The 13002-nt window shown below is 44.1% G+C and overlaps 1 pseudogene; it reads right to left on the bottom strand.

Annotated features, from left to right (window-relative positions):
* LOC138677426 (beta-1,3-galactosyltransferase 5-like) overlaps positions 1-9397 on the bottom strand; it is a 104482-nt pseudogene extending 95085 nt beyond the window's left edge.
* Positions 9398-13002: the final 3605 nt, after the last annotated feature.

Genomic DNA, 13002 nt, shown 5'->3' with positions numbered 1-13002 from the left:
GGTTATAGGCATAATAAGGATGGAAGGAATGTACAGGCAGGATAGGGATTCAACAGACTAGGCAGCTTAGGGATGGAAGGAATGTACAGGCAAGATGGATATAGGCATGATAGGGATGGAAGGAACGTAAAGGCAGGATAGGGATACAACAGACAAGGCAGGATAGTGATGGAAGGATTGTACAGGCAGGATAGGGATACAACAGACTAGGCAGCTTAGGGATGGAAGAATTGTACAGGCAAAATGGTTATAGGTAGGGTAGGGATGAAAGGAACGTACAGGCAGGACACATATAGGCAGGATAGGGATGCAAGAGATGTACATGCAAGATGGATATAGGCATGATAGGGATGGAAGGAACATACAGGCAGGACGGATATAAACAGGATAGAGATGGAAGGACTGTACAGGCAGGCCGGTTGTAGGCAGGATAGGGTTGGAAGGAACATACAGGCAGGCCGGATAAAGGCAGGATAGGGATGGAAGGATTGTACAGGCAGGATGGATATAGGCAGGATAGTGATGCAAGGAATGTACAGGCAGGACGGTTATAGGCATGAAAGGAATGGAATGAACGTACAAGCAGGAGAGTTATAGGCAGGATAGGGATGCAAGAGATGTACAGGCAGGCCGGATATAGGCAGAATAAGGATGGAAGGAACGTACAGGCAGGACGGTTATAGGCAGGGTAGGGAAGGAAGGAACGTACAGGCAGGATGGTTTATTGGCAGGATAGGGATGGAAGGAAAGTACAAGCAGGACGTTATAGGCAGGTAAGGGATGGAAGGAATGTACAGGCAGGATAGGGATACAACAGACTAGGCAGGATAGTGATGGAAGGATTGTACAGGCAGGATAGGGATACAACAGACTAGGCAGGATAGTGATGGAAGGAATGTACAGGCAAGATGGATATAGGCATGATAGGGAAGGAAGGAACGTACAGGCAGGACAGTTATAGGCAGGATAGTGATGCAAGAGCCCCGGCAGCCCGCACAGAGCCCAGCAGCACGCACAGAGCCCTGGTAGCCCGCACAGAGCCCCGGCAGCCAGCACAGAGCCCCGGCAGGCTCGTACAGACCCCTGGCAGCCAGTACAGACCCCCGGCAGCCTGCACAGAGCCCAGGCAGCCCGCACAGAGCCCAGGCAGCCCGCACAGAGCCCCGGCAGGCCAGACAGAGCCTCGGCAGGCCGCACAGAGCCCCGGCAGACCGAACAGAGCCCCGGCAGGCCTGTACAGACCCCCGGCAGGCCGCACAGAGCCCCGAGAGGCCCGTACAGATCCCTGGCAGGCCCGCACAGACCGCGCCCGCACCACAGACACGCACAGTGTCCGCCCACGCACCACCCACACTATTCCCCCCTCCAGAAAAGGATGCAGAAGCACAGAAAGGGCTTATTTACATTCCGATATTTGTGTTCCATTGACTAGCAATAGTATCGGTATCGGCGATATCCGATATTTTTTGGATATCGGCCGATCCAATCCGATACCGATACTTCGGGATATCGGAAGGTATCGCTATACAGACAGGACTGAGCTCCAAGAAATATACCACAGGGCAGAAACTCTGAGGATATACAGACAGGACTGAGCTCAAAGAAATATACCACAGGACAGAAACTCTGAGGATATACAGACAAGACTGAACTCCAAGAAAAATACCACAGGACAGAAACTCTGAGGATATACAGACAGGACTGAGCTCCAAGAAATATACCACAGGACAGAAACTGAGGATATACAGACAAGACTGAGATCCAAGAAATATACCACAGGACAGAAACTCTGAGGATATACAGACAGGACTGAGCTCCAAGAAATATAGCACAGGACAGAAATTCTGAGGATATACAGACAGGACTGAGCTCCAAGAAATATACCACAGGACAGAAACTCTGAAGATATACAGACAGGACTGAGCTCCAAGAATTATACCACAGGACAGAAACTCTGAGGATATACAGACAGGACTAAGCTCCAAGAAATATACCACAGGACAGAAACTCTGAGGATATACAGACAGGACTGAGCTCCAAGAAATATACCACAGGACAGAAACTCTGAGGATATACAGACAGGACTGAGCTCCAAGAAATATACCACAGGACAGAAACTCTGAGGATATACAGACAAGACTGAGATCCAAGAAATATACCACAGGACATAAACTCTGAGGATATACAGACAAGACTGAGCTCCAAGAAATATACCACAGGACAGAAACTCTGAGGATATACAGACAGGACTGAGCTCCAAGAAATATACCACAGGACAGAAACTCTGAGGATATACAGACAGGACTGAGCTCCAAGAAATATACCACAGGGCAGAAACTCTGAGGATATACAGACAAGACTGAACTCCAAGAAATATACCACATGACAGACACTCTGAGGCTATACAGACAGGACTGAGCTCCAAGAAATATACCACAGGACAGAAACTCTGAGGATATACAGACAAGACTGAGATCCAAGAAATATACCACATGACAGACACTCTGAGGATGTACAGACAGGACTGAGCTCCAAGAAATATACCACAGGACAGAAACTCTGAGGATATACAGACAGGACTGAGCTCCAAGAAATATACCACAGGACAGAAACTCTGAGGATATACAGAAAAGACTGAGCTCCAAGAAATATACCACAGGACAGAAACTCTGAGGATATACAGACAGGACTGAGCTCCAAGAAATATACCACAGGACAGAAACTCTGAGGATGTACAGACAGGACTGAGCTCCAAGAAATATACCACAGGACAGAAACTCTGAGGATATACAGACAGGACTGAGCTCCAAGAAATATACCACAGGACAGAAACTCTGAGGATATACAGACAGGACTGAGCTCCAAGAAATATACCACATGACAGACACTCTGAGGATATACAGACAAGACTGAACTCCAAGAAATATACCACAGGACAGAAACTCTGAGGATATACAGACAAGACTGAGCTCCAAGAAATATACCACATGACAGACACTCTGAGGATATACAGACAAGACTGAGCTCCAAGAAATATACCACAGGACAGAAACTCTGAGGATATACAGACAGGACTGAGCTCCAAGAAATATACCACAGGACAGAAACTCTGAGGATATACAGACAAGACTGAGCTCCAAGAAATATACCACAGGACAGACACTCTGAGGCTATACAGACAGGACTGAGCTCCAAGAAATATACCACATGACAGAAACTCTGAGGCTATACAGACAAGACTGAACTCCAAGAAATATACCACAGGACAGAAACTCTGAGGATATACAGACAAGACTGAGCTCCAAGAAATATACCACATGACAGACACTCTGAGGATATACAGACAAGACTGAGCTCCAAGAAATATACCACAGGACAGAAACTCTGAGGATATACAGACAGGACTGAGCTCCAAGAAATATACCACAGGACAGAAACTCTGAGGATATACAGACAGGACTGAGCTCCAAGAAATATACCACAGGACAGAAACTCTGAGGATATACAGACAAGACTGAGATCCAAGAAATATACCACAGGACATAAACTCTGAGGATATACAGACAAGACTGAGCTCCAAGAAATATACCACAGGACAGAAACTCTGAGGATATACAGACAGGACTGAGCTCCAAGAAATATACCACAGGACAGAAACTCTGAGGATATACAGACAGGACTGAGCTCCAAGAAATATACCACAGGGCAGAAACTCTGAGGATATACAGACAAGACTGAACTCCAAGAAATATACCACATGACAGACACTCTGAGGATGTACAGACAGGACTGAGCTCCAAGAAATATACCACAGGACAGAAACTCTGAGGATATACAGACAGGACTGAGCTCCAAGAAATATACCACAGGACAGAAACTCTGAGGATATACAGAAAAGACTGAGCTCCAAGAAATATACCACAGGACAGAAACTCTGAGGATATACAGACAGGACTGAGCTCCAAGAAATATACCACAGGACAGAAACTCTGAGGATGTACAGACAGGACTGAGCTCCAAGAAATATACCACAGGACAGAAACTCTGAGGATATACAGACAGGACTGAGCTCCAAGAAATATACCACAGGACAGAAACTCTGAGGATATACAGACAGGACTGAGCTCCAAGAAATATACCACATGACAGACACTCTGAGGATATACAGACAAGACTGAACTCCAAGAAATATACCACAGGACAGAAACTCTGAGGATATACAGACAAGACTGAGCTCCAAGAAATATACCACATGACAGACACTCTGAGGATATACAGACAAGACTGAACTCCAAGAAATATACCACAGGACAGAAACTCTGAGGATATACAGACAAGACTGAGATCCAAGAAATATACCACAGGACATAAACTCTGAGGATATACAGACAGGACTGAGCTCCAAGAAATATACCACAGGACAGAAACTCTGAGGATATACAGACAAGACTGCGCTCCAAGAAATATACCACATGACAGAAACTCTGAGGATATACAGACAAGACTGAGCTCCAAGAAATATACCACAGGACAGAAACTCTGAGGATATACAGACAAGACTGAGCTCCAAGAAATATACCACAGGACAGAAACTCTGAGGATATACAGACAAGACTGCGCTCCAAGAAATATACCACAGGACAGAAACTCTGAGGATGTACAGACAGGACTGAGCTCCAAGAAATATACCACAGGACAGAAACTCTGAGGATATACAGACAAGACTGAGCTCCAAGAAATATACCACAGGACAGACACTCTGAGGCTATACAGACAGGACTGAGCTCCAAGAAATATACCACATGACAGAAACTCTGAGGCTATACAGACAAGACTGAACTCCAAGAAATATACCACAGGACAGAAACTCTGAGGATATACAGACAAGACTGAGCTCCAAGAATTATACCACAGGACAGAAACTCTGAGGATATACAGACAAGACTGCGCTCCAAGAAATATACCACAGGACAGAAACTCTGAGGATATACAGACAAGACTGCGCTCCAAGAAATATACCACAGGACAGAAACTCTGAGGATATACAGACAAGACTGAACTCCAAGAAATATACCACAGGACAGAAACTCTGAGGATATACAGACAAGACTGCGCTCCAAGAAATATACCACAGGACATAAACTCTGAGGATATACAGACAAGACTGAGCTCCAAGAAATATACCACAGGACAGAAACTCTGAGGATATACAGACAAGACTGAGCTCCAAGAAATATACCACAGGACAGAAACTCTGAGGATATACAGACAGGACTGAGCTCCAAGAAATATACCACATGACAGACACTCTGAGGATATACAGACAGGACTGAGCTCCAAGAAATATACCACAGGGCAGAAACTCTGAGGATATACAGACAAGACTGAGCTCCAAGAAATATACCACAGGACAGAAACTCTGAGGATATACAGACAAGACTGAGCTCCAAGAAATATACCACAGGACAGAAACTCTGAGGATATACAGACAAGACTGAACTCCAAGAAATATACCACAGGACAGAAACTCTGAGGATATACAGACAGGACTGAGCTCCAAGAAATATACCACATGACAGACACTCTGAGGATATACAGACAGGACTGAGCTCCAAGAAATATACCACAGGACAGAAACTCTGAGGATATACAGACAAGACTGAGCTCCAAGAAATATACCACAGGACAGAAACTCTGAGGATATACAGACAAGACTGAGCTCCAAGAAATATACCACAGGACAGAAACTCTGAGGATATACAGACAAGACTGAACTCCAAGAAATATACCACAGGACAGAAACTCTGAGGATATACAGACAAGACTGAGCTCCAAGAAATATACCACAGGACAGACACTCTGAGGATATACAGACAGGACTGAGCTCCAAGAAATATACCACATGACAGACACTCTGAGGATATACAGACAGGACTGAGCTCCAAGAAATATACCACATGACAGACACTCTGAGGATATACAGACAGGACTGAGCTCCAAGAAATATACCACAGGACAGAAACTCTGAGGATATACAGACAGGACTGAGCTCCAAGAAATATACCACATGACAGACACTCTGAGGATATACAGACAGGACTGAGCTCCCAGAAATATACCACAGGACATAAACTCTGAGGATATACAGACAGGACTGAGCTCCAAGAAATATACCACAGGACATAAACTCTTAGGATATACAGACAAGACTGAGCTCCAAGAAATATACCACAGGACAGAAACTCTGAGGATATACAGACAAGACTGAGCTCCAAGAATATACCACATGACAGACACTCTGAGGATATACAGACAGGACTGAGCTCCAAGAAATATACCACAGGACAGAAACTCTGAGGATGTACAGACAGGACTGAGCTCCAAGAAATATACCACAGGACAGAAACTCTGAGGATATACAGACAGGACTGAGCTCCCAGAAATATACCACAGGACAGACACTCTGAGGATATACAGACAGGACTGAGCTCCAAGAAATATACCACAGGACAGAAACTCTGAGGATGTACAGACAAGACTGAGCTCCAAGAAATATACCACATGACAGACACTCTGAGGATATACAGACAGGACTGAGCTCCAAGAAATATACCACAGGACAGAAACTCTGAGGATATACAGACAGGACTGAGCTCCAAGAAATATACCACAGGACATAAACTCTGAGGATATACAGACAAGACTGAGCTCCAAGAAATATACCACAGGACAGAAACTCTGAGGATATACAGACAAGACTGAGCTCCAAGAATATACCACAGGACAGAAACTCTGAGGATATACAGACAGGACTGAGCTCCAAGAAATATACCACAGGACAGAAACTCTGAGGATATACAGACAGGACTGAGCTCCAAGAAATATACCACAGGACAGAAACTCTGAGGATATACAGACAGGACTGAGCTCCAAGAAATATACCACAGGACAGAAACTCTGAGGATATACAGACAAGACTGAGATCCAAGAAATATACCACAGGACAGAAACTCTGAGGATATACAGACAAGACTGAGATCCAAGAAATATACCACAGGACAGAAACTCTGAGGATATACAGACAAGACTGAGATCCAAGAAATATACCACAGGACATAAACTCTGAGGATATACAGACAAGACTGAGATCCAAGAAATATGCCACAGGACATAAACTCTGAGGATATACAGACAAGACTGAGCTCCAAGAAATATACCACAGGACAGAAACTCTGAGGATATACAGACAAGACTGCGCTCCAAGAAATATACCACAGGACAGAAACTCTGAGGATATACAGACAAGACTGAGCTCCAAGAAATATACCACAGGACAGAAACTCTGAGGATATACAGACAAGACTGAACTCCAAGAAATATACCACAGGACAGAAACTCTGAGGATATACAGACAAGACTGAGCTCCAAGAAATATACCACAGGACAGACACTCTGAGGCTATACAGACAGGACTGAGCTCCAAGAAATATACCACAGGACAGAAACTCTGAGGATATACAGACAAGACTGAGATCCAAGAAATATACCACATGACAGACACTCTGAGGATATACAGACAAGACTGAGCTCCAAGAAATATACCACAGGACATAAACTCTGAGGATATACAGACAAGACTGAACTCCAAGAAATATACCACAGGACAGACACTCTGAGGCTATACAGACAGGACTGAGCTCCAAGAAATATACCACAGGACAGAAACTCTGAGGATATACAGACAAGACTGAGATCCAAGAAATATACCACATGACAGACACTCTGAGGATATACAGACAAGACTGAGCTCCAAGAAATATACCACAGGACAGACACTCTGAGGCTATACAGACAGGACTGAACTCCAAGAAATATACCACATGACAGACACTCTGAGGATATACAGACAGGACTGAGCTCCAAGAAATATACCACAGGACATGAACTCTGAGGATATACAGACAAGACTGCGCTCCAAGAAATATACCACAGGACAGACACTCTGAGGATATACAGACAAGACTGAGATCCAAGAAATATACCACAGGGCAGAAACTCTGAGGATATACAGACAGGACTGAGCTCCAAGAAATATACCACAGGACAGAAACTCTGAGGATATACAGACAAGACTGAGATCCAAGAAATATACCACATGACAGACACTCTGAGGATATACAGACAAGACTGAGCTCCAAGAAATATACCACAGGACAGACACTCTGAGGCTATACAGACAGGACTGAACTCCAAGAAATATACCACATGACAGACACTCTGAGGATATACAGACAGGACTGAGCTCCAAGAAATATACCACAGGACATGAACTCTGAGGATATACAGACAAGACTGCGCTCCAAGAAATATACCACAGGACAGACACTCTGAGGATATACAGACAAGACTGAGATCCAAGAAATATACCACAGGACAGAAACTCTGAGGATATACAGACAAGACTGAACTCCAAGAAATATACCACATGACAGACACTCTGAGGATATACAGACAAGACTGAACTCCAAGAAATATACCACATGACAGACACTCTGAGGATATACAGACAGGACTGAGCTCCAAGAAATATACCACAGGACAGAAACTCTGAGGATATACAGACAAGACTGAGCTCCAAGAAATATACCACAGGGCAGAAACTCTGAGGATATACAGACAAGACTGAACTCCAAGAAATATACCACAGGACAGAAACTCTGAGGATATACAGACAAGACTGAGCTCCAAGAAATATACCACATGACAGACACTCTGAGGATACACAGACAAGACTGTGCTCCAAGAAATATACCACAGGGCAGAAACTCTGAGGATATACAGACAAGACTGAACTCCAAGAAATATACCACAGGACATGAACTCTGAGGATATACAGACAGGACTGAGCTCCAAGAAATATACCACAGGACAGAAACTCTGAGGATATACAGACAAGACTGAGCTCCAAGAAATATACCACAGGACAGAAACTCTGAGGATATACAGACAAGACTGAACTCCAAGAAATATACCACAGGGCAGAAACTCTGAGGATATACAGACAGGACTGAGCTCCAAGAAATATACCACAGGACAGAAACTCTGAGGATATACAGACAGGACTGAGCTCCAAGAAATATACCACAGGACATGAACTCTGAGGATATACAGACAGGACTGAGCTCCAAGAAATATACCACAGGACATGAACTCTGAGGATATACAGACAGGACTGCTACATACATTATGCATGCTACGTAATACTACATCGTAAACTAATACTTACCTGATAGCACAGTCCAATCAGAGTTATACCTGGAAGATCCAAGGTCTGAATGTCAAATCTGTACCTGGGTCCTCTCGCCATCATCTGTCCTATCCAACCACGTTATCCTTGTGAATTAAATCTTTGAGCCCCACAGGCGCCGGGGCCCGGGTCTGACTTCTCCGTCTACTGCTAGGAGCCTAATTCTTGTACTCAGTCCTTCATGTTTCTATAGCTGGAGATATCCCAGGGATCACTTACACACCCTCGTCCTCCCCTCATCAGCATCGGCACTTTGCCGTCCGTCAGGACAGTCATCTCCATCTCTGCTCCTGGTATGAGGTGACAACATATCATTACTGCTGATGATGACAGTCTTCCATGCCGAATTTAAAAACACATAAACCTGGATTACACTACTTTTTTTAAATGAAATTTATAACATGGCGAAAAGAGACAATGTAATTAAAGTGCAAGTCTCTTACACTTCACAGGGCGTGACGTGACACAGGGTGAGACCTGCTGCGTCCCTTCTGCTGGGATGACACTGGCACAAAACAATTCCAGGCTCCTCCTTAGGAGACTAATGTGTGTTCTGATGAGTAACAGCAGCTCTGGCTCCTGAAGATTTAGAATATCGAGATATAACTGACGGAGGAGACTTCCGACAAAACCTCTTATAGCATGGTCACGATGGCTAAAAACATGTCTCCCAACTACCCCCAATGCGCATGACACGTGGCGATTCAGAATAATATTTGGAAGGAGGGAACAGGGCAAAGTTAGTTTACTGAGTAGTTGATGTGGTCGGCTTGTTTGAAGAGATGGGTTTTCATAGCGCGCTTGAATAGGTCGGGGCTAGGTATCAGTCTGATCGTCTGGGGAAGTGCATTCCAGAGAGCTGGCGCAGCACGAGAGAAGTCTTGTAGACGGAGGTGCGAGGTTCGGATTACAGGGGATGTTAGGTCATTTGTAGAACGGAGGGCACGTGTAGGGCGATAGACGGAGATGAGAGAGGAGATATAAGGCGGTGCAGAACTGTGGAGAGCTTTGTGGGTGGGAGAGATGAGTTTATACTGGACCCTGTAGCGAATGGGTAGCCAGTGTAATGACTGGCACAAGATGGAGGCATCGGTGAAGCGGCTGGACAGAAATATGACCCTGGCTGCCGCATTCAAGATGGATTGGAGAGGAGAAAGTTTGGTAAGAGGGAGACCGATCAGAAGAGAGTTGCAGTAGTCCAGACGAGAATGAATAAGAGCGACAGTAAGAGTCTTAGCAGTTTCAAAGGTGAGAAAAGGTCGGATTCTGGAGATATTTGTAAGATGCAGGTGACAGGAGCGAGTGAGTGATCGGATATAGGGAGTAAAGGAAAGTTCGGTGTCGAATATGACTCCAAGACAGCGGGCATGCTGCTGGGAGTTATGGTTGAACCCTCCAGGGTAATTTCGATGTTGGGTAGAGTGAGGTTAGTAGAAGGGAGAAACACAAGAAGTTCCGTTTTGGAGAGATTTAGAGGGAGGACATGATGTTAGAGACAGCAGACAGACAATCCTTGGTATTCTGAATTAGGGTAGGGGTGATGTCGGGGGAAGAAGTGTATAATTGGGTGTTGTCAGCATAGAGATGATACTGGAACCCAAATCTGCTGATTGTTTGTCCAATAGGGGCAGTGTAAAGAGAGAAGAGGAGGGGGCCTAGGACTGATACCTGCAGAACCCCGACAGTAAGGGGACGAGAAGAGGATATGAGGCAAACAGCAGCCATTCAAAAATATCAAGAATCAACTTTTAATACTCATATGAGAACAGTCTATGGTTCCTGACCTACTGAAAATAGTTGTCTGGATAGTTCAAATTAAATGATGTTGTCACACACATGAACACTCATTTAGATAATGGCTATCTCTCCTGGCTCCCTCATGCATATGAACAATCATTTGGCTGATGGATATTTTGGCAACATGGTGGGCCAGTGGGTGCTCTTGTCCGCTGGCCCGAGATGGCATGGACCAAAGCAGATCCCACTAAATGCCCACTCTCTTTTTAACTGTGGGCTTAATCCTACTCAGACAACACATGGTGAGGGTAAAACAGTGTGGAAATGCTCTATTGAACCACCAAACAGACAACTTATAGAAAAGTCCTAGCAAAATACCCAAGATGGTGTAAAATTACAGAGTCCGACTTTTCCGCTGACTTGCCGGGATTACAGCAGCTGCTACTCCGGATCTTGTTCATGGGGGGGGTTAGGAAAGATAGCCATCAGCCGAACGATTGTTCATGCGTAAAGGGGAGTTAGGAAAGATAGCCGTTACCTGAACGAGTCTCCATGTGTACGGGGGAGGTAGGAAAGATAGCCATCAGCCAAACAAGTGTTCATGTGTATGGGGGAGTTGGGAAAGATATCAGCCAGCCTAATGAGTGTTTGTGTGTATGGGTGAGTTAGGAAAGATAGCAGTGAGGCTATTGTGAAGATACAGCATTGTATCTTAATTAACCAGACGACTATTGTTAGTAAGCCTGTAATATTGACTTGTAAGCTGATATTTGATATAACATAGTGTTCTCTTATCCTTGATGACTAGTGATGTTACTGATATGCTAATTATGCATTGTGTAGGCCAAATAGTTTGTTGACTTCGAAAACAGAGGAAAACCTATGCAAATAGATCTCATCTCCATTCTTACCCTTCAATACTGAAGGACACTTGTTACACAAGTGGTCAAAATTGTTGCTAGCCCTCATTTAACACTTTCGCTCTCGAGCCTGTTTTGCCTTCGTGCCCGGGCCAATTTTTACTGACCACTGTCACTTTATGAGATAATACCTGGAACGCTTCGACGGATCCTTCTGATTCTGAGACTGTTTTCTCGTGACATATGGTACTTTATTAGAGTGGTAAAATTTCTTCGATATCACTTTTTTCTGAAAAAAAAAGGAAATTTGGCGAAAATCTTGAAAATTTTGCAATTTTTGAACTTTTAATTTTTATGCCCTTAATCAGAGAGTGATATCTCAAAAAATAGTTAATAAATAACATTTCCCAAATGTCTACTTTACATCAGCATAATTTTGGAACCAAATTTTTTCTTTTGTTAGGAAGTTATAAGGGTTAAAAGTTGACCAGCAATTTTTCATTTTTTCAACAAATTTTACAAAACCATTTTGTTGGGGACCACCTCACATTTGAAGTCACTTTGAGGGGTCTATATGAAAGAAAATGCCCAAAAGTGACACCATTCTAAAAACTGCACCCCTCAAGGTGCTCAAAACCACATTCAAGAAGTTTATTAACCCTTCAGGTGCTTCACAAGAATTAATGGAATGCGGAAGGAATAAATTAACATTTGACTTTTTCCCCTCAAAAATGTTTCTATATCGTCATATTTTTTATTTTCACAAGGGTAACAGAAGAAAATGCACCATAAAATTTGTTGTGAGATTTCTCCTGAGTATGCCGATACCACATATGTGAGGGAAAGCTACTGTTTGGGTGCACGGCAGGGCTTGGAAGGGTAGGAGCACCATTTGACTTTTGGAATACAAAATTGGCTGGAATCGATAGCGGACGTCATGTCTCGTTTGCAGAGCCCCTGATGTGCCTAAACAGTGGAAACTCCCTACAAGTGACCCCATTTTAGAAACTAGACCCCCAGGGAACTTATCTAGATTTGTGGTGAGCACTTTGAACCCCCACCTGACCACCTGAAACAAATAAATGATTTACTTCTTAT

The sequence above is a fragment of the Ranitomeya imitator genome, chromosome 4 (assembly GCF_032444005.1).
Source record: "Ranitomeya imitator isolate aRanImi1 chromosome 4, aRanImi1.pri, whole genome shotgun sequence".
NCBI classification, from domain to species: domain Eukaryota; kingdom Metazoa; phylum Chordata; class Amphibia; order Anura; family Dendrobatidae; genus Ranitomeya; species Ranitomeya imitator.
The sequence above is the reverse complement of the archived record's forward strand: the minus strand, read 5'-3'. Positions and strand labels throughout refer to the sequence as shown.